The following is a 19,123-nucleotide window of genomic DNA, read 5'->3' on the forward strand; positions in this document are numbered from 1 at the left end:
GTCTCTGCGCACTTTACCACTGCTGAACAGTGCTAAGTTGCAAGTGCTCCTTGTGTAAATTGTGTTGGTGGTTGGTTTATCCATGATTGGCATAACTGATTTACTAGTAAGTCGCTAGTAAAGTGCACTATGTGTGCCCAGGGCCTGTAAATCAAATGCTAATAGTGGGCCTGCAGCACTGATTGTGCCACCCACTTAAGTAGCCCTGTAACCATGTCTCAGACCTGCCACTGTAGTTGTGCACTGGCAAATCGACCTGGCAAAAGTGCCCACTTGCAAGGTCCAAATCTTCCCTTTTACTACATGTAAGTCACCCTTAAGGTAGGCCCTAGGTAGCCCCATGGGCAGGGTGCAGTATATTTAAAGGGTAGAGCATGAACTGGTGTGTTTTACATGTCCTGATGGTGGAAAATACTGCCAAATTCGGTTTTCACTATTGCAAGGCCTAGCTCTCTCATAGGTTAACATGGGGACTGCCTTTAAATATCTTTTAAGTGTTGTTTTCCATTGGGAGCAGACAGTAATTTGGGGGTTGGGGTCTCTGAACTTACAATTAAAAAATACATCTTTTGGTAGAGTTGCCTGTTTGAAAATGCCACTTTTAGAAAGTGGGCATTTCCTTGCTTAACCATTCTGTGCCTCTGCCTGTGGAATCCATGTCTGGGTCTGACTGACAGTTGGGCTGTTTGTAAATTCCCTCTAGACAGTGACACAAAGGGAGCTGAGCTGTGCCCTGCATAACCTTATGAGTCTTCCTGGGCTAGAGTGGGGAGGGAGGAGCTGACACCTGCACCTGGAAGGGCTGTGTCTGTCCTCACACAATGCAGTCTCCAACCCCCTGGAGTGTGTCTGAGGCCAGGTCTGGGCAAGGCAGGATCTTGTGAACAACATAGACTTTCCTTTGAAGTTTGCCTACTTCAAAGGTAGAAGTGAGTACAAGTAGTGGACCAAAAACCCCAGACTTTTAGAATTCTTCTTGATCAAGAGGAACCTCTGCCAAGGAGAAGAGCTGAAGAGATGGATGAGGGATACTGCCCCTTTGCTGTGTTTGCTTTGCTGGGTTGGCCTGCAGTTGCTGCTTCTGCCTTAAAGAGGACAAAGACTGGACTTGGCTGTGTATCCTGCTTGAGAATTTTCTCCAAAGGAGGGCTTGAAGTAGAGCTTGCCTCCTGTTGTAATTCCCAGGGATATCAAAGACCTCAGGTTCATCTGCCTACAACACTGGTAACTGTGTGTTTTGTGCTGCAAAAGAAGAAAAACCACCACAATGCCATTGACGACGACGCAAGGAGCAGTGCCCCGCTTCACACTGCAACTCTGACGGATGCCGACTCCTGACGGCGTCACTGAGCCACTGCTTACACCATGGCCTGTGGGACTGCACTCCGCATTGCCATGCTCACACCACAGCCTTGGTATCCCCGAAGACGCTCTATGCTGACACCAACACTGCTGCCTGCACTGTGGCTTGAGGACACCACTCATGAGGTACAGAGAGCATAGTCCCATCCTGCACCGCAACCCTGGTCCACCAATGCCAGCGGCATCAACTCCAGCATCATCAAGAGGTGCTACTGTCTGCACTGCGACCCATGGGCGCCGCACGGAGACTGCCCTGCGTTGTACTGCCACCTTTGCCTACCGGCGACAGCGCTTCAGCAACGGCGATGGCTCTGCTTGCACTGCGACCTGAGACACCGCACGGCCCCGCTTCACACTGCAGCCCTGGTCTCACCAGTGCTGCAGGACGTCGTCACCGAGCTGCTGCCTGCACTGTGACCTGTGGGCACTGTAGGTCGCATTTTCCCAGTTCGCACCGCAGCCCTGATGGCATCAACACCAGTGCCCCTGACTTCGTCATCAGCTCAGAGTACGATCTGCAATGCGGGTGACTTCAAGGGCCCGATGACCCCTGCACCAACCTCTGGAACTGACGCCCGCCGACGCCTGCCGACGCCAGGGACACCTCACTCCCGATCTCATCGCGAGGATCACAATGCCACAAATTTCCAAGGTACTGTTTGCGGGTCTTCCCAACACTGTAGCTGGCCCGCAACCCCTGTTGAATTTGTTGTTCACAATGCTGTGATAGCCCCAGATGGAGCTATCGACTTCAAGGAACTGTATTTTAAGTAATTCTTGCAAATTTCATATCTTTATTAATGTATGTTGGATTTTTCTCATTTTGGTATTGTTTTACGTAGACAAATATTGGCTATTTAAAAAAAAAAATGATGTGGTGTCCTTTGGTAGTGTTTTCACTGTATTACTGTGTGTTATGTGCAAATGCTTCACACATTGCTTCTGGGATAAGCCTGACTGCTTGTGCCAAGCTACCAAAGGGGTGAGCAGGGGTTATCTGAGCGGGGTATCTCGCTTACCCCAACTGGAGTGAGGGTCCCTATTTGAATAGGGTGTAAACTCATTGCCAACTAAAAACCCCTATTTCTAACAAACACCAAGAACTACCTAACCGCAAACTAGGATAAGTTGAAGGTTGTTATCTTCGGAACTTACAGGAAGAAGAAATCGCACTCCTGGAGTCTTGGGCCACAGACAATTAAATCTGTAGTAAAGTATAGTTACCTCTGAATCTGCAAAACCAGCCTCCCAGGTAGCCCCTATCAAAAAGAAAGCTATGGAAATAAAGCATAGCTTAGGGCGCCGTAATTCAGAGCATAAAGAGTCTCTCTACTGTACCAATTTTGAAAGTCACCAATGCCACTCTGCTCCCTGCATTATGCTATGGGCAATTGGCTTACCCGGGGGCTTGTTCAGCTATGTTAGAAAAAGTTCAGTCAGGCTACAAAATGATGTTCCACCTACCGAGACTTCTAGGGAGATCCAGAATTTTTTTAGAATTTGGCCTGTTTTGGCAAGAGCTAACCTGTGAAGCAGAAATTCTGAAGTATTACTTGAGGGTTCTGAAGGCCCCTGAGAACTCATTAAGGGCCTGTCTAAAGGACCCCTTCCAATGCCCAGGGAACCCATGGCACGACCACCTGCAGAAAGCAGTACAAATATTCCAAATTGTTGACTCAGCTTTAGCACTGAAAACCATCCCATTTTTTGGTGTAAAAAAGGAGCGATCAATCGGCAGTGCTGCATTATTTCCTTTCAGCAAGACACTGCTTCACTGAACGCCTTGGATATTTCTCTCCCTCTGAACGCCTCCTATTTGGTTGGGAGCCCGCAACCCTAGCTCGCTGATACAATAAACTCCTGATACAACTCTTGGGCACGGACCGACATCTTGAATATGAGACTTCTGGGGCTCCCGATAAACGATTTTAACCCAGCCTGGCCCATTGCACATCAGGGAGGGGCTTTTCAGTTGTGCAACTTTAAACAAGAGTCCTGACTGCACCTACTGGGCTGTTGTCCTGCCTTGGACACACATAGAAAGTCCTTATTGAAACCCATTTTTCTCACAGAGGGGGTGCGCACCTGCCAAGAGGCCTCTTTGCTTCTCTAGGAATAACCCGACGGTCCTAGCCAGGTGTGCTAAATACGTGAGGGAGCTTAGGAATCTCCTATGCCTCCACCCCAAAGTTGAAAAATGCAATGGTCAGACAAAGACTTATAACAGAGTACTTTCATAAAATATAAGTGGCCGAGATAGAACTTTTCTATCCGGTTTGGGGCAGAACCTTTGCATAATTCTCTCTAGCCTTGTTCTTATCTGATTAGTTTCAGCCCGGTATGGGGCAGAATTTTGGCACAATGCACTTTATCTCTGTCATTCCAGACAAGCAATGGCACTGTTGCATTGAAAATTCCTCTCATTCATGATTGAGTGCACTGGGGGGATTCTGCCATATTTTATGCTACGCCAGCAGACCTAACACGAGAAACAAGATCAGGACCTTAAGCACCCTCTAAACAAAAATATAATTAATGCAAGCCAAAGTTTACTCTGGGTTGCCTTGAAAGGCCCAAGTGTTTCCATGACAGTACATTCCAACTTTGGGTGGGGGTGCATTGCACAGTATAACAGTTTGTTGTATTTTAGTTCAGTTTTAGTATGATGCTTTGTACTATACTTTCTTTTTTCTTTGTGTAGGAAGCTGGCCTGGTGTGTGGTGGGTACCTGAGGTACCTGCACCTTATACCAGGTCCAGGTATCCCCTCTTAGTGAAGTGTAGGCAGTGTCTAGAAGCTAGGCTCTCTAGAGGTAGCTGTGAATAAGCAGCCAAGGCGTATCTAGGAGACATACAACATGCAGTACCACTGCAGTCACACAGCACTTACACATGAAAGAAAACACTCAGTTGTACAAAAATAAAGGTACTTTATTTTTGGAACACAACACCACAAAATACTAGAAGAGCAACCCTCCAATAGGAGGTAAGTAATACACTAAACATATACACTAGTAATCAGAAATAGGCATAGAAAAGTTTAGAAAAAAGTGCAAATAGCAATAACCAATAGTGACCCTAGGGGGAGCCCAAACCTCTGTCTAGTATACAAGTAAAATGGCGTCCCCACACTCACAAAGTCCAGGAAAATGGATCTGGAGTTTGAGGGGGCACCTCTGCTAGTGCAGGGGTGCCTTTACACACAGGTACCTGCACCCTGCCCTCTGGACTGAGAGCTCCTACCACTGGATTACTTACAGTGACCTGGTGCAGTGATCTGTAGTGCACTCACCCGTTTCACACAGACTGCAATGGCAGGCCCTCAAAACCCTTTGCATGGGTTCCCTATGGGTGGCAGAATAACTGTTGCAGCCCATAGGAATCCCCTGGAACCCCAATGCCCTTGGTACCTAGGTACTATATACTAGGGCCTTACATGGGGGGACCAGTATGCCAGTTGTGGGAGGAAAAGGGTACAGTTTACAGGAGAGAGCATAACTACTAGGGTCCTGGTTAGCAGGATCCAAGGTAGACACAGTCAAACACACTGACAACAGGCAGAAAATGGAGGTAACCATGCCAAGAAAGAGGGTAATTTCCTACACTGCCCCCCCCCCCCAAAAAAAAATTAATGACAAGAGGCTAACCTTGCCCTGATGAGTCTTCATTTTAGTGGTCACTACCAGGTCTATGTTCCACTGTATAGTATATTCCCTGTAGGAGTAGGGACCACATCAACAAATTGGGGTTTTCTCTGTTTGAGCCTTAGAGGGGGCTTGTGGTCTGCTTGAACAATTAAGTGAGTGCCAAACAGATATGGCCTCAGCTTCTTCAAGGCCCAAACAACAGAAAAGGTCTCCCTTTCTATAGCTGACCAACACCTCTCTCTGGAGGGTCACCCATCTGCTTATAAAAGCAACTGGTTGATCCAGGCCCTCAGTGTTGATCTGTGAAAGAACTGCCCCTACCTTAGAAGCATCAGTCTGGACTACGACTTATTTTTAAACACAGGTGCTGAGCACATGGTCTTTTTGAGATCCTCAAAAGCTTTTTGGCAGCTCGTTGTCCATAAACCTTTTTTGGGCATACGTTTAGGTGTGAGGTCATTAAGAGGGGCTACAATGGAGCCATAATTCTTAATGAACCTCCTGTAGTACCCAGGGAGGTCTAAGAAGGCTCTTACCTGGGCCTGTGTAGTAGGGAGAGTCCAATCTAAAATAGTTTTGATATTCCCTTGTAGTGTGGTTCAATCTGGCCTCCACTAAACAGGTGGCCCAGATACTCAACCCTCCCATGTCCTATCTGACAGATAGAGGCTTTGATAGTGAGGCCTGCTTTTTCGCAGAGCCTCCAAAACATTCCAGAGGTGGACCAGGAGGTCATCCCAGGTGGCGCTAAAGACAGCTATGTCATCGAGATAGACTGCACTATAGGCTTCCAAACCTTGGAGGACTGTATTCACCAGCCTCTAAAAAGTGGCAGGTGCATTTTTCAAAACTAAGGGGTATAACAGTGAATTGATAATGCTCTCCGATGGTTCAAAATGCAGTCTTTGGTTTTGTATCATCTGACAATTTTATCTGCCAATATCCTGCAGTCAAGTCAAACGTGCTTAGATACTTGGCAGATGCCTGTGTATCTATCAGCTCATCTGCCCTAGGAATAGGGTGGGCATCAGTCTTTGTGACTGTGTTGAGCCCTCTTTAATCCACACAGAATCTCATCTTTCTTTTCCCAATTTGGGAGTGAGGTTTTGGTACCAGCACCACTGGACGAGCCTAGGGGCTGTCAGAGTGCTTAATCACTCCTAGGTCTAACATCATTTGCACTTCTGCTTTGATGCAGTCTCTAACATGTTCAGCTTGCCACTAAATTTTACTTTTAATAGGCAAACTGTCTCCTGTGCCAATGGTGTCTTCACACCATGTTATCTGGCCAGGTGTCAGATAAAACAGTTCAGAGAGAGAACTGCTCTAGGACATTCCTGCAGTCCTCTTTCTGACACTCAGAAAGACAGTCTGCTAGGACAACTGCATCCACTGAGACATCAGCTGCAATGGTGGAGAAGAGGTCAGGGAGAGGGTCACTCTCTTCCTGTCAGTGGCCATGAGCAGGGTCATGTCAGCCCTGTCATAGTAGGGCTTAAGGCGGTTACCATAAAGCACCCTGAGGGGGCTTCTGGGAGTAGCTAGTTCAACCAAATAGGTGACCTCACCTTTCTTCTCCACTATAGTATGGGGGCCACTCCTCTTGTCTTGGAGTGCCCTGGGAGCTACAGAGTCCAAGACCCACACTTTCTACCCTGGCTGATACACAGTTAGGGCAGCCTTCTGGTCATGCCACCTCTTTTGCAGCTCTTGGCTGGCCTGAACGTGTTTAGTGGCCTTTTTCATGTATTCGGCCATTCTGGATCTGAGGCCAAGTATATAATCCACAATGTCTTGTTTAGGGGGCTTGAGAGGTTGCTCCCAGCCCTCCCTTATAAGAGCAAGTGGACCCCTAACAGGGTGTCCAAACAGAAGTTCAAAGGGGCTGTAGCCCACTCCCTCCTGAGGAAGCCTCCCTGTGGGCATAAAGGAGGCATGGCAGTAGGACATCCCATCTCCTCCTGAGTTTTTCAGAGAGTCCCATGATCATGCCCTTGAGAGTTTTGTTAAACCTCTCTACCAAACCATTGGTTTGGGGGTGGTAAGGTGTGGTGAACGTATAAGTTACCCCACATTCCTTCCACATGGCCTTAAGGTATGCAGACATAAAGTTTGTACCCCTGTCTGATACCACCTCTTTTAGGAAGCCCACCCTGGAGAAAATTCCCAGGAAGGCTATTGCCACTGCAGGAGCTGTTGTGGTCCTTAGAGGTATAGCCTCTGGATACCTGGTGGCATGGTCCACCACCACCACCAGTATGAATCTGTTTCCAGAGGCAGTGGGCGGGTCTAGGGGAATGACAATATCCACCCAACCCTCTCAAAGGGAACCCCAACCAATGGTAGTGGGATTAAGGGGGCCTTTGGGCTTGCCACCTGTCTTGCCACTGGCTTGGCAGGTGACACAGGAGCAACAAAACTCCTTTGTACCTTTAGACATATGGGGCCAGTAAAAGTGTGGGACAATCCTGTCTCAGGTCTTGTTTTGCCCCAGGTGATCTGCTAGGGGTATGTCATGAGCAAGGGTCAAGAAAAAGTCTATGTACTGCAAAGGTACTGCCAACCTCCTGGTGGCACTAGGTTTGGGTTCCCTTGGCTCTGAGTATAAGAGGTTGTCTTCCCAATACACTGCGTAGGTGCCACTGACACCCCCTGCTTCCTGAAGGACAGCTTGATGTCTTAGCCCTTCCAGTGTGGGACAGGTTTTCTGTGCCATACTGAATTCTTCCCTGGCAGGCCCAACTGCACCTAAGAGTTCAGCTATGTCAGCTTTTAACTCTTCAGGTGTAGGTTCTACCAAGGGAGTGGATTGTTCCTCCTCAAAGGGGGAATCCTCACTTGAGGGTGAGATAAGGGGCAACTTTTTTCCTTTTCTACCGTTGGCTTTGGGAGCCTCTTCGGCCATTGTTCCAGACTCCTAGATTGCTTTCTCTTTTTGCTTTTTGGTCTGTGCTCTGGTTGAAGCAAAAATATGCCCTGGGATGCCCATCATTGCTGCACGGGCCTCCAACTCCACTGCAGCCCAAGCTGAATTCTCCAAGTCATTCCCCAAGAGATACTCTACAGGTAGGTCTGTGGACACTACAACTTTCTTTGGGCCAGTAACGCCACCCAGCTGAAATCAGCAGCTGCCATGGCGGGCACACAGTGTTGTTGTGGGCGTCGATCACTTGGCACTGAAGACCAAGTAGGTGTTGCTCAGGGGACACCAGCTTTTCAGTCACCATAGTGACACTGGCACCTGTGTCCCTGTAGGCCTCCGACTGAACACCATTTATTAAAGGCAGTTGCCTGTACATACCCATGTTAAGGGGACAAGCAGCAAGGGTGGCAAAAACAATGCCCCCATCTGAGACTAAAACAGCCTTAGTAGTCTCCCTAACCAAGCCAGCCCCCACCATACTTCCTAAAGTGAGCTCAGCTACACCCTTGAAATGGCTGTTGTTACCTGACCCACCACTACTGCTGTTACTCGGGGCACTAGTGGTAGAGGTGGGGGTTGTAGTGGTGGGTGGTTTGATGCTTTTCTTAGGGCAGGAGCTGTCTCCTACAGCTGCCTTTGTTCCTACAGACATAGCACCAAGGCTTTTTGTTATGGGAAGAGGAAGAGGTTTTGGACCCACCTCCAGAGGAATTTTGTCCCCGATGAAGAATCTTTAGGTTTGTTTTTGTTCCCATCCTTGTCCTGAGACTTAACTGCTTCGTTTTTCTTGTCTTTGTCATTCCCTGTGTGCGCTTTTCTGCTCACCCTTGTTCTGACCCATTTGTCTGCCTTCTTTCCCAATTCTTGGGAAGAGGTCAGATCTGAGTCTACCGAGTACTGGTGCAACAAATCAGACACACAATTATTAAATATATGCTCTCTCAGATTCAGATTGCATAAGCCTTCAAATCAGTGACCTTGGTACCATGTACCCAGCCTTCCAAAGCCTTCACAGAGCAATCCACAAAATCAAGCCAATCTTGGGAGGATTCTTTCCTGGTCTCCCTGAACTTGATTCTGCACTATTCAGTGGTAAGACCAAACCCATCCAAAAGAGCAGAATTTAACACAGTGTAATATTCAGCATCCTCCTCTCTGACAGTAAGGAGTCTATCCCTACCCTTGTCAGAGAAGGAGAGCCAAGGGGTAGCAGCCCACTGTCTCTGGGGACCATCTGAACTTTGCAGGCTGTTTCCAGAGCAAAGAACTACTTGTGAATGTCTTCCCCCACCTTATAGAGGGGACAACCTTTCTAATGTTTCTAGAATTAAATAAGTCCTCCCTGACCTTAGGTTCCCTGAAACCAAAGCTGCTGCCACCCTGGGGTGCTAACCCAAACCCCTGCCTCTCACTCTCTACAGCCAAGGCCTCCCTATCTAGGGCTAGCCTTTGCTGTTGCAGCCTCAGCTTGGCCTCCTCCAGCCTCAGTTTCCTGAGCTCCCTTTCTTAGGAGTGCCCTTCTGGAGTTGAGCAGCATGTCCCCTCAGATACTGAGGTGACATGAGAGTGGGCAGAGGAGGATTTGTCCCTAGTGTCACTAACCCTCTGAACTAGCCCTCTGGGCACAAAGGGGGGCCTACTAACATGGCTTCCCCTCACACTACCTGTAGTGCTCCCAGCTACACTAGGGGCTTTACTAGTGACCCTGAGATCCTCTCAGGGACCCTCCTGACCTTACTCAGTGTCTAGATCTTCTCTTTCTAACACTGGGGGGGCTTGATTCTACATCCTCCACCCTCCCATCCTGGCCACCAGTATGGCCCTGGTCAGCCTGGAGGAGAAGGAAGACGCAGACTCTTGTTAGGGTTCCTACTTGTCTTCAATTTCCTACCCTTACACACTTCCCTCAGTTCCTGAAAGGTAAGATTCTCATAAGGAGAACCCATGGTCTGAGATGTGCTAGGTCCTGAAGACATGTTTGTGTTAGAGTGGTATAGGGTGTTCCTAACCTCCCTAACTTGTAGTCTCTCTTAGAGAAGTTTGGAGCAAGGGCTATGCCTAGACCCCTCCCTTACCCAAACTCCAGAGACTGTGGGGGTCATTACGACCCTGGCGGACGGCAGTAATTTGGAGAAAGGTACTGCCAACAGGCTGGCGGTATCTTTTCCCAAATTATGACATTGGCTGTTTGGTTCAAACCAAACCGCCAATGTACTGCTCCGCCCACCAGGGTGGTAACAGCCGCCAGGCTGGAGACTTCAGTCACAATACCTCACTTAGGATTATGACCCCACCTACCGCCATGGTTTTTGTGGCAATCTTACTGCCAGAAAAACCGTGGCGGTAGGCACTATCAGTGCCGGGGAATTCCTTCCCTGGCACTGAAAGGGGTCTCCCCCTCCCCCTCCCCAGAGTCCTCCCTCACAACCCCCTCCCCCTTCCTCCCCCCCAACATCCACACACACGCACACATACACACTCATACACACACGCATACCCACATCCACCCACGCATGCACACATACATACCCACACACTGACATACATTGTCACACACACGCATTCACAACACACAACAGACACATACACTCACATTCAGTCATACACACACGCATTCCACGCGACTCACACCCACATGCACGCATACCAAAACAGACAAACACCACCCCCACACACAGTCACACCCCCCACACACACACACCACCCCCTACCCCCTCAGGGCGGGCTTTTGGGCAGTGTGAGCGGTGCGACTGCCCCAGGCGATGACCTCAGGGGGGGTGCTGTGTTTATCAATAACTTCAGAAACTTGCGATTTAAAAGCACCTGCTGAAAAGTTCCTTGTGCGTTTAGCCTTCAAGAAACAATTATAATGTCAAGAATACCTCTTGTGATTAGTGTTCCTGCTAGAGAGAGAGATGGGAGTTTTGCCTAGTGGCAGCTTTGACTCATCATAAAGTAGCATAGAGGGTTAATATGCCCACTGCAAAAAACAGAACTATGGGCATATTTAGGAAAAGTGGCGATGCACACAGTGCTGCGCCACTTTTCTTGCACCCCTTAGTGCCCCCTAACGCCACCATGTGTGCGTCATATTTAAAATACGGTGCACCATGGCGGTAGATAGGGGACTAGAGTAAGAATTTTTTACGCTAGTCCGGCGCTTTGCAGGATTAGCGTACATTTTTATGCTAATTTTGCAAAGCACCCAGAGGGCCCATTGTAACCAAGGGATGCCTCCTTTTAATACCTGCTCCGAGCAGGCGTTAAAAGTGCCAGAAAAAATGATGCAAAGAAATCCAACAGATTTCTTTGCGCCAATTTTTTGACCCCCCACTAATGGGGGGAAGTCCCCTTTGCATACATTAAGCCTGGCGCAGTCATAATGTAGCGCAAAGTGTCACAAAGTGGCGCAATGCAGGCATTGCGCCCTCTTTGTATATATGGCGTAGTGTTTTGGCCTTCTAACGCCCGTTAGTGTAAAAAATTGACACTAGTGTGGTGTTAGAGTGGCACTAGGGGCTCTTAAATATACCCCTATGGCTGTGCTTAATGTGTGCTTGTTGTTTCCGGTGCAGAGCACCAGCACTTATTTTTGAGGGCCAGCGCTTATTTTTCTGCCTCAAGCATTTACTGCGAGAAAAAGACACATATGGGAAAGATGGAGGAAGAGAAAAACGAAAAAGTGTCACAATGGGAAAAAGCAGAAATCCGCAAGAGTGAGCTGAAGGGGCAGGGAGTGCCTGTAAATCGATTGAAGAGGCCCGAGATGGCTTCAGGATTACGCTGCCTCTGTATTTCGTGTTCACACATTTCACTGCAGCAGCCGCAAGAGGTTAAAAGGAGCGCTTTGGGCACCAACACTTTTTACTTACAAGTTAAGCACTGCCCTATTGGGCATATTTGAAAAAAGTGGCGCTGCACACAGTGCTGCACCACTTTTGTTGCGCGCTTTAGCACCCCCCTAATGCCACCATGTGTGCATCATATTTAAAATATGGCGCACCATGGCGGGTAGTTTGGGGACTAGCGTCATAATTTTTTATGCTAGCCCAGGGCTCTGCAGGATTAGCATAAAAAATGTTGACGCTAATCCTGCAAAATGCCCGAGGCCCCATTGTAACCAATGGAAGCTTCCTTTTAATGCCGACTGTGAGCAGGCATTAAAAAGTACTGGAAAAAAATGACGCAAAGAAATCTGTCATATTTCTTTACGCCATTGTTTTGGCCCCACCTAACGGGGGGATGCCCCATTTGCATACATTATGCCTGGCACAGGCATAATGTAGCTCAAAAGTTTACAAAGTGGTGCAATGCATGCATTGCACCACTTTCTAAATATGGGGCACTGTTTTTGGTCTTCTAACGCCACATTATCTTAAAAAAATTACACTAATGTGGCATTAGTATGGCACTAGGGGCTCTTAAATATGCCCCTATGGAGCATATTTGAAAAAAGTGGCACTGCACACAGTGCTGCACCTCTTTTCTTGTACCCCTTAGTGCTCCCCTAACACCACCATGTGTGCACTGTATTTAAAATATGGCACAAAATGGCGGTAGTTAGGGGACTAGCGTTCAGAATGTTTTATGCTAGTCCGGCGCTTGGCAGGATTAGCGTAAAAAATGTTGATGCTAATCCTGCAAAGCACCCAGAGGCCCCTTGTAACCAACAGAATCCTCCTTTTAACGCCTTCTCTGAGCAGGCATGAAAAGTGCCGGAAAAAAACGGCACAAAGAAATCTGTCAGATTTCTTTGCGCCATTTTTTGGGCCCTCCCTAAAGAGGGAATGCCACCTTTGCACACATTATGCCTGGCACAGGCATAATGTAACACAAAGTGATACAAAGTGGCGCAATGCATGCATTGCGCCACTTTGTAAATATGGCACAATGTTTTTGGCCTTCTAACGCCACATTAGCATACAAAAATGACGCTAATGTTGCGTTAGAATGGCGCTAGGGGCTCTTAAATATGCCCCTATATTTTATGTGGCTAGCTGAGTGGATGAGTAAAGCCAGCCTTCTCAAGTGCTTTAAAACACATGGATGTATGTGAAAGGGGAGCGATGGAGAGATGAGGGGCACATTTGCTGGGTGGTAGTGAGTGAAACCGAGGAGGAGGTCATGGGGTGGATGGCGCCACAATAAACTGTCGCACAGGGCGCCACCAGTCCCTGCACCCCCCTCTCCTGTCGGAGAACCCGACTTATTTGCTTGCAGGGGGGTCGTCCGGCAGGAGACGGGATGCGGTGCTGCTGCCAGCAGCAGCGTCTGCCAGCAGAACACCACCAGTCCGTATCATGGAACATGATACAGTCGGTGGTGTTTTGCTGGTGTGACGTGGGGCTGCTGTTGACAGCAGTGCTTCCTTACTGCCATCCGCAGGCGTGACCGTCAACGGAATTCTGCCAGCCTTCTGGCGGTATTCCATCTATGGTCATAATGCAGTTGGTGGCTGGTAGCCACGGCGACGGTATGTTGGCGGCAATCGCCGTGGCGGTAGGCGGCATTTGCCGCCAATATCATAATGAGGGCATATGTCCTGAAAAATAGGATAAGTGCTGATCCCTAGCTAGTAAGTGGTCTTTCCTGTGGAAAGTACCAACTGACAGAGTGGTAAGGCAAATGCAAGTGCTTATCCCACTGCTGCACCACCAATGTAGGAAGCTGGCCTGGTGTGTGGTGGGTACCTGAGGTACTTGTAGCTTATACCAGGTCCAGGTATCCCCTCTTAGTGAAGTGTAGGCAGTGTCTAGAAGCCAGGCTCTCTAGAGGTAGCTGTGGATGAGCAGCCAAGGCGTATCTCAGAGCCATGCAAAGCTCATGCAATACTGCTGTAGTCACACAGCACACATGAAAGAAAACACTCAGTTGTACAAAACTAAAGGTACTTTATTTTTGGAACACAATACAACAAAATACTAGAGGGGCAACCCTCCAATAGGAGGTAAGTAATACACTAAATAGACAAAAATAGGCATAGAAAAGGTTAGAAAACAGTTTGTGACCCTAGGCGGGTTCCCAAACCATATACTAAAAAAATGGAATGCGAACAGAGTACCCCAAACTAGGTAAGTGGAATGTGTAGAGGGGAGCTTGGAGTAATAGAAAACCACAGAGGTTAGTAACATTGTACCCCCAGCGACCAGGAATGCAGGAGTAAATCACTGGATTTTTCCCAAATCACCCAAGAGGAGGAAAAGAAGAAAAAGAAGACACCCAGACAAGACTGCAAGAAAGCAGGGGTGGATTCCTGAAGACAGAAGACATGTGGAGACAGGAGTCCAGGAGGAGTAGTAGCTACTACCCACCCAGCTGTACTTGCAGGAGTTGGTCAACGGTGAGGAAGAACAGGACAGCACTGCAGCCCTGGAGCTGGAGAAGAGTTCCTTATGGATGCAGAAGATGTCCCAAGCTGGAGTGAAGTGTGCAGATGGGTGTAGGTGCAGGAATTCCATCAAAAAGCCTTGGCAAAGGCAAACTTGCAGTTAGTGGGAAAATGGTGCTGCCGGGGACCAGCAAGGCCCAGGAGGACTCAGCCCAGGAGGGGAAGTCACAGGGGACCCTCAATGTCACAGAGAGTCCACAGGAGCAAAGGCAGCACCTACAGGAGTCCCATAGGATGGGGACACAGGAGTCGCAGAAGGAGCCCATGCAACACTACAAAAGAGGATCCCACACCTCCAGAGAACCACGTAGAAGGCTGTGCTTTGCAGGAAGGAGTGCTGGGGGCTTGCGCTGCATGTAGCCTGAAGATTCCTTGGAGGAGATGCCAACAAGCCTCGGCAGCTGCAAAAGACGCAGTGCATGAGGGTACTGTCCTGCGTGGGAAGGCAAAGGCTTACCTCCACCAAAGTTGGACAGCTGGCAGAGAGGACCAAGAGAACTACTCCAGACTACGACCCGTGATGCAGGATCCACGCAGCTCAAGATGAGGGGAGATCGATGCAGCCTGTCGTCGTTTGCTGTAGGTGCCTACGGTTGCAGGGGAGTGACTCCTTCACTTCAAGGGAGATTCCTTCTTCTTCTTGTGACTTTGTGGGGGCACCTCTGCTGGTGCAGGGGTGCCCTCACACACAGTTACCTGCACCCTTCCCTCTGAGCTGAGAGGGCCTATCATAGAGGTGACTTACAGTGACCTGGTGCAGTGACCTGTAGTGAAAACGGGTGCATGAACCCATTTCACGCAGACTGCAATGGCAGGCCTGCAGAACTCTTTGCATGGACTCCCTATGGGTGGCAGAATAATTGCTGCAGCCCATAGGGATCCCCTGGGACCTCAATGCCTTGGGTACCTATGATACCATGTACTAGGGGCTTACATGGGGGGACCAGTATGCCAATTGTGGGAAGAAAAAGGTACAGTTTACAGGAGAGAGCATATATACTGGGGTCCTGGTTAGCAGAATCCCGGTAGATAAAGTGAAACACACTGACAATAGGCAGAAAATGGGGGTAACCATGCCAAGAAGAGGATACTTTCCTACAATAAGGCAATTGAATTTGGAAATTTGGGCAGTCTCCTTTTATGCTATTATAGAAAATAGTTGTGATGCTGGGACTGTTTTTATTTTAAGCTCTTACTTGCAAGTTTGCAAATAATGTTTTGTTATGGTTTTACTAACTAAAACAATAAATTCACCATTACATTACCAGTGTGTGTACATAAATTCCTGGTGAAATCCGACAGACACCTCACCATACCTGACTGAAAGCAATTGTACCCAACTATTCTTCAGAAAATATACCCCAAATAACCCCTCTGAAGCTACACCCCCGAAAACTAACCACACCAAAATGCAAAGCAGTAATCTCTGATAGCCCGTACTTGTTGACCGCATTACACCTGTCTGCAACAACTTTAGGAGTGCAATTATGGTACAACGCAGGAATTCCTCCATAGGGTGATGTTTGTGGCTTTGTATTAAAGTTGCTGTGGGGAGACTATGGCAGTATGCACACGCAATCCAATCCAACTCTTCTGTGTTAACTGACAGCGAATTTGGATTTGCTATGTGATTTTGACCCCACTGGCCACAATACAGATTCTGCGTGCAGCCTTGCACTCAAAAGACATGTCAATATGTTGGTTTTATATTTTTAAATGGTGCATGCTGTTAGGTGTTGCCAAGTCCACAAAAACCTGGGGTGTGGGTAAGCGCAGACGTTCCACAAGATGAGCCAGCCATTAGGTACCTGTAGGTCTAAGGTACTCACTTCCTTTGCTTTGTGAAACACCTCTCTCTGCTGAGATATGCACTCATACATACCTTTGTGCGTACCTTGCATTCTATAGGCCGTGACAATGGAATTATGTGATTTTGCAGCCGATATGTTTTCTCCATAAATATGGATTTGCTACATTTGCCACATAATCCATCATCTTCTACATAATCTGCAGATTTTAACGAAAAAATATTTCTAGCTCAAAAGGATTAAAAGACTGAAATCACTGACATGTGCTACTTGAGCAAAGACCCTTTGCAAAGGATGATTGGTCACCTCTCAGTTGTTTATTGCTGTATCTGGGTGTTGAACTAGTATTAAGGAGGTGAAACCTTTGCCCAGACAGTGTTAACATGTGCCAAAATTATGAAATAACAAAGAAATACTATCACACATTATGTAGCATTATGCCGCATAACCTGCCTTTCCTGTCCATATCATTTGGTTCAACCCTGCAACATAATTCCAGTGGCCCTGTCTGTAGGTTCTGCCATTTTGGGCAAGGGGCATGACGAGTGTGCTGCATAAACCCATTCCCCCAAACACCTTCATTCTGGCTTCCGGTGTGTTCTTTTTGTCCATAAATTGAATTTGTCTTAAAAAGAATAAAATTGATTGAAAGCATCAAATAAAAGATCCTGGTTCCAGCTACCAGTGGCTTGGCTCAGCTATGGAGGTAAACATAAGGAAGTAGGTGGGTTTGAGCTTCGTACCCAGGCAGATGCTGCTTGCTGCTGCTTCACAACCCTAGTGAAGGCCACTAGATCATGTGCTATGGCTTATTCTAGAACTAGTCAAACAATAGGGGGAGGGGAATTTAATGAGGTCCAGTGTACAGCCTCCCTGACTATAACGAAAAGAAATAAGGTACACTGTTCCTAGCAGAAGAAGAAGCAAGAGCATGGGTCCTCAAGACACTTACAAAGTTAGCAGCGAAAGCCCTCACACATTCGATGGATGTCATGCTTCACCATAGGGCTAGCTCCTCGTCAGACCGGCGCTGCAATGTCTGGCGGGCACCACTAGGGGGCTCTTTGCCGAAGTGTGTGCAGTGACAGATGCAGTAGGAGTAAAGTAAAGCTGCGGTTTGAAAAAACCAGGAGAGAGAGAAAAAGTTACTTAAAATTGGCTCAAGGACCTCAACAAAAATTATTTAATTTAGATTATAAGGATCTTGGTCAAGATTAAGAAAACACATGGAGTGGGTAGGGAATAATCCTCTGCCACACTACTCATCCCAAGGGGGGGAGAGGGAGCTATCAAGGACACGTCCCTTCTAGCTACAATATAGGGTCAACATGTTTCGCGCCTCAAGGGTCCAAACACATCACACGGTGCTTCATCAGGACCAAAACACATACTTCTAAGCTCTAAATTTTACAAGGGCAAAAGTGACTTACATCAAAAAGATACACAGCTCTAGGCCTAAATAGGCGAGTTTAGGACCGGGTTCCTTTGGAAAATGCAGGCCACTGGCCACTGGACTAACGTCGCTATGCTCAGCGCGGTCCGATTCTGGAGACCTACCCGACGGCCGCACTCCCGGAAGTGAGTTATTTTATTCTAGAACTAAACGGCTACCACCACTTAAAACGACTGATTTCGATATAGCTGGGCCCAAACTGGAATGGCATGATGAGCAAAAAAACTGATAGATTAAACTATGATCTATGAGTGGGGATGAATGTTTGATTTGTTCCCCATTCCGTCTAACATCTGCTTTTTTGCATTTGTCACCCTACATGAAAAGTGTATGCCCAGACGTGGGTCCCGTGCTTGCTGTGCCACCAGATGCAAGCAGGCCTGGCTGATGAGAGGTGATACCCCAAAACCGGTCCCAGGATGCTTGATTCCATTCTATGGAGGTTCTGGCCTGGCAGTTTCAGCTGGACTGTTCCCATGGGGAGCAGGGTCAAGATCGATTTGCATATGACTGGGTCTAAACAAGGCTGACGTGGTGGGCAATGGATTAAACCCAGATCTCTGTGTCTGGGGGTGAATGTTTGCATTGTTCAGCATTCCGCCCATCATCTGTTCTTTTTGCCTGTTATGCTTTTTTAAAGGGCAAACGATAGACACTAGCAGCAAATATAGGCCCAGATTTATACTTTCTGACGCAAAGCTGCGTTTACGCAGTTTTGCATTAAAAAGTATAGCACCAGATTGCGTCATTCTACAGTGCCAGTCAGGCACCATATTTAAGGAATGGCGCAAGCCGGTGCTAAGCTTATGATACCAACACAAAAAAAGATGCTAGCCGGGTGAGGGTGGTGATATGGGAAAAGGAGGTTGTGCAACAGAAAATGATGGTAACCCGACTACCGTCATTTCCTGATGCACACCCACCCAAAAATGACTCCTTTCTTAGTTAAGACAGGAGTCATGCCCACAACCCCAATGGCCAGCACAGGGGACCAGTGTCCCCTGGGCATGGCCATTACACCCAGTGCCAGACAGGAGGGTCCATGTAAGGGCCCCCAATCGCACTTTAATAAAATTAAAAAAATACTTACCTTACTCACCTGGGATGGGGTCCCCTGTCCTCTGGTGTCCCTCTGGAGTGGGTGGGGTGTTTCTGGGGCTTGGGTGGGCACCTGTGGGCCCATTCCATGGTGTTTGGCCATTGAAATGGGTCCACAGGTCCCCTAATGCCTGGTCTGACCCAAGTGTTAAATAATGGAGATAAGCAGACTTTTTTTTATTTTTTTATAAAGAAATTTTATTGATTTTGCAAAATTTAAAAAAACAATAAAACATTTATACATATTGATGAATTGGTGCCAACGGGCACTAAACAGTGGTCAATCCCAATGTCCCAGACAACCCCTGTACGCTTAGATTGTGCATCTCTACGTTGTTGTATTTCGTAAGTAACTCGTCCCGCATAGGAGAGGAGGAAGGTGGTGTGTGTTCCGGCTCACCCTCTTGGTGTGTCATTCAGTTTGTGGGGCATGGTAATCTATCGT

Source organism: Pleurodeles waltl, chromosome 6 (genome assembly GCF_031143425.1).
Source record: "Pleurodeles waltl isolate 20211129_DDA chromosome 6, aPleWal1.hap1.20221129, whole genome shotgun sequence".
NCBI classification, from domain to species: Eukaryota; Metazoa; Chordata; class Amphibia; order Caudata; family Salamandridae; genus Pleurodeles; species Pleurodeles waltl.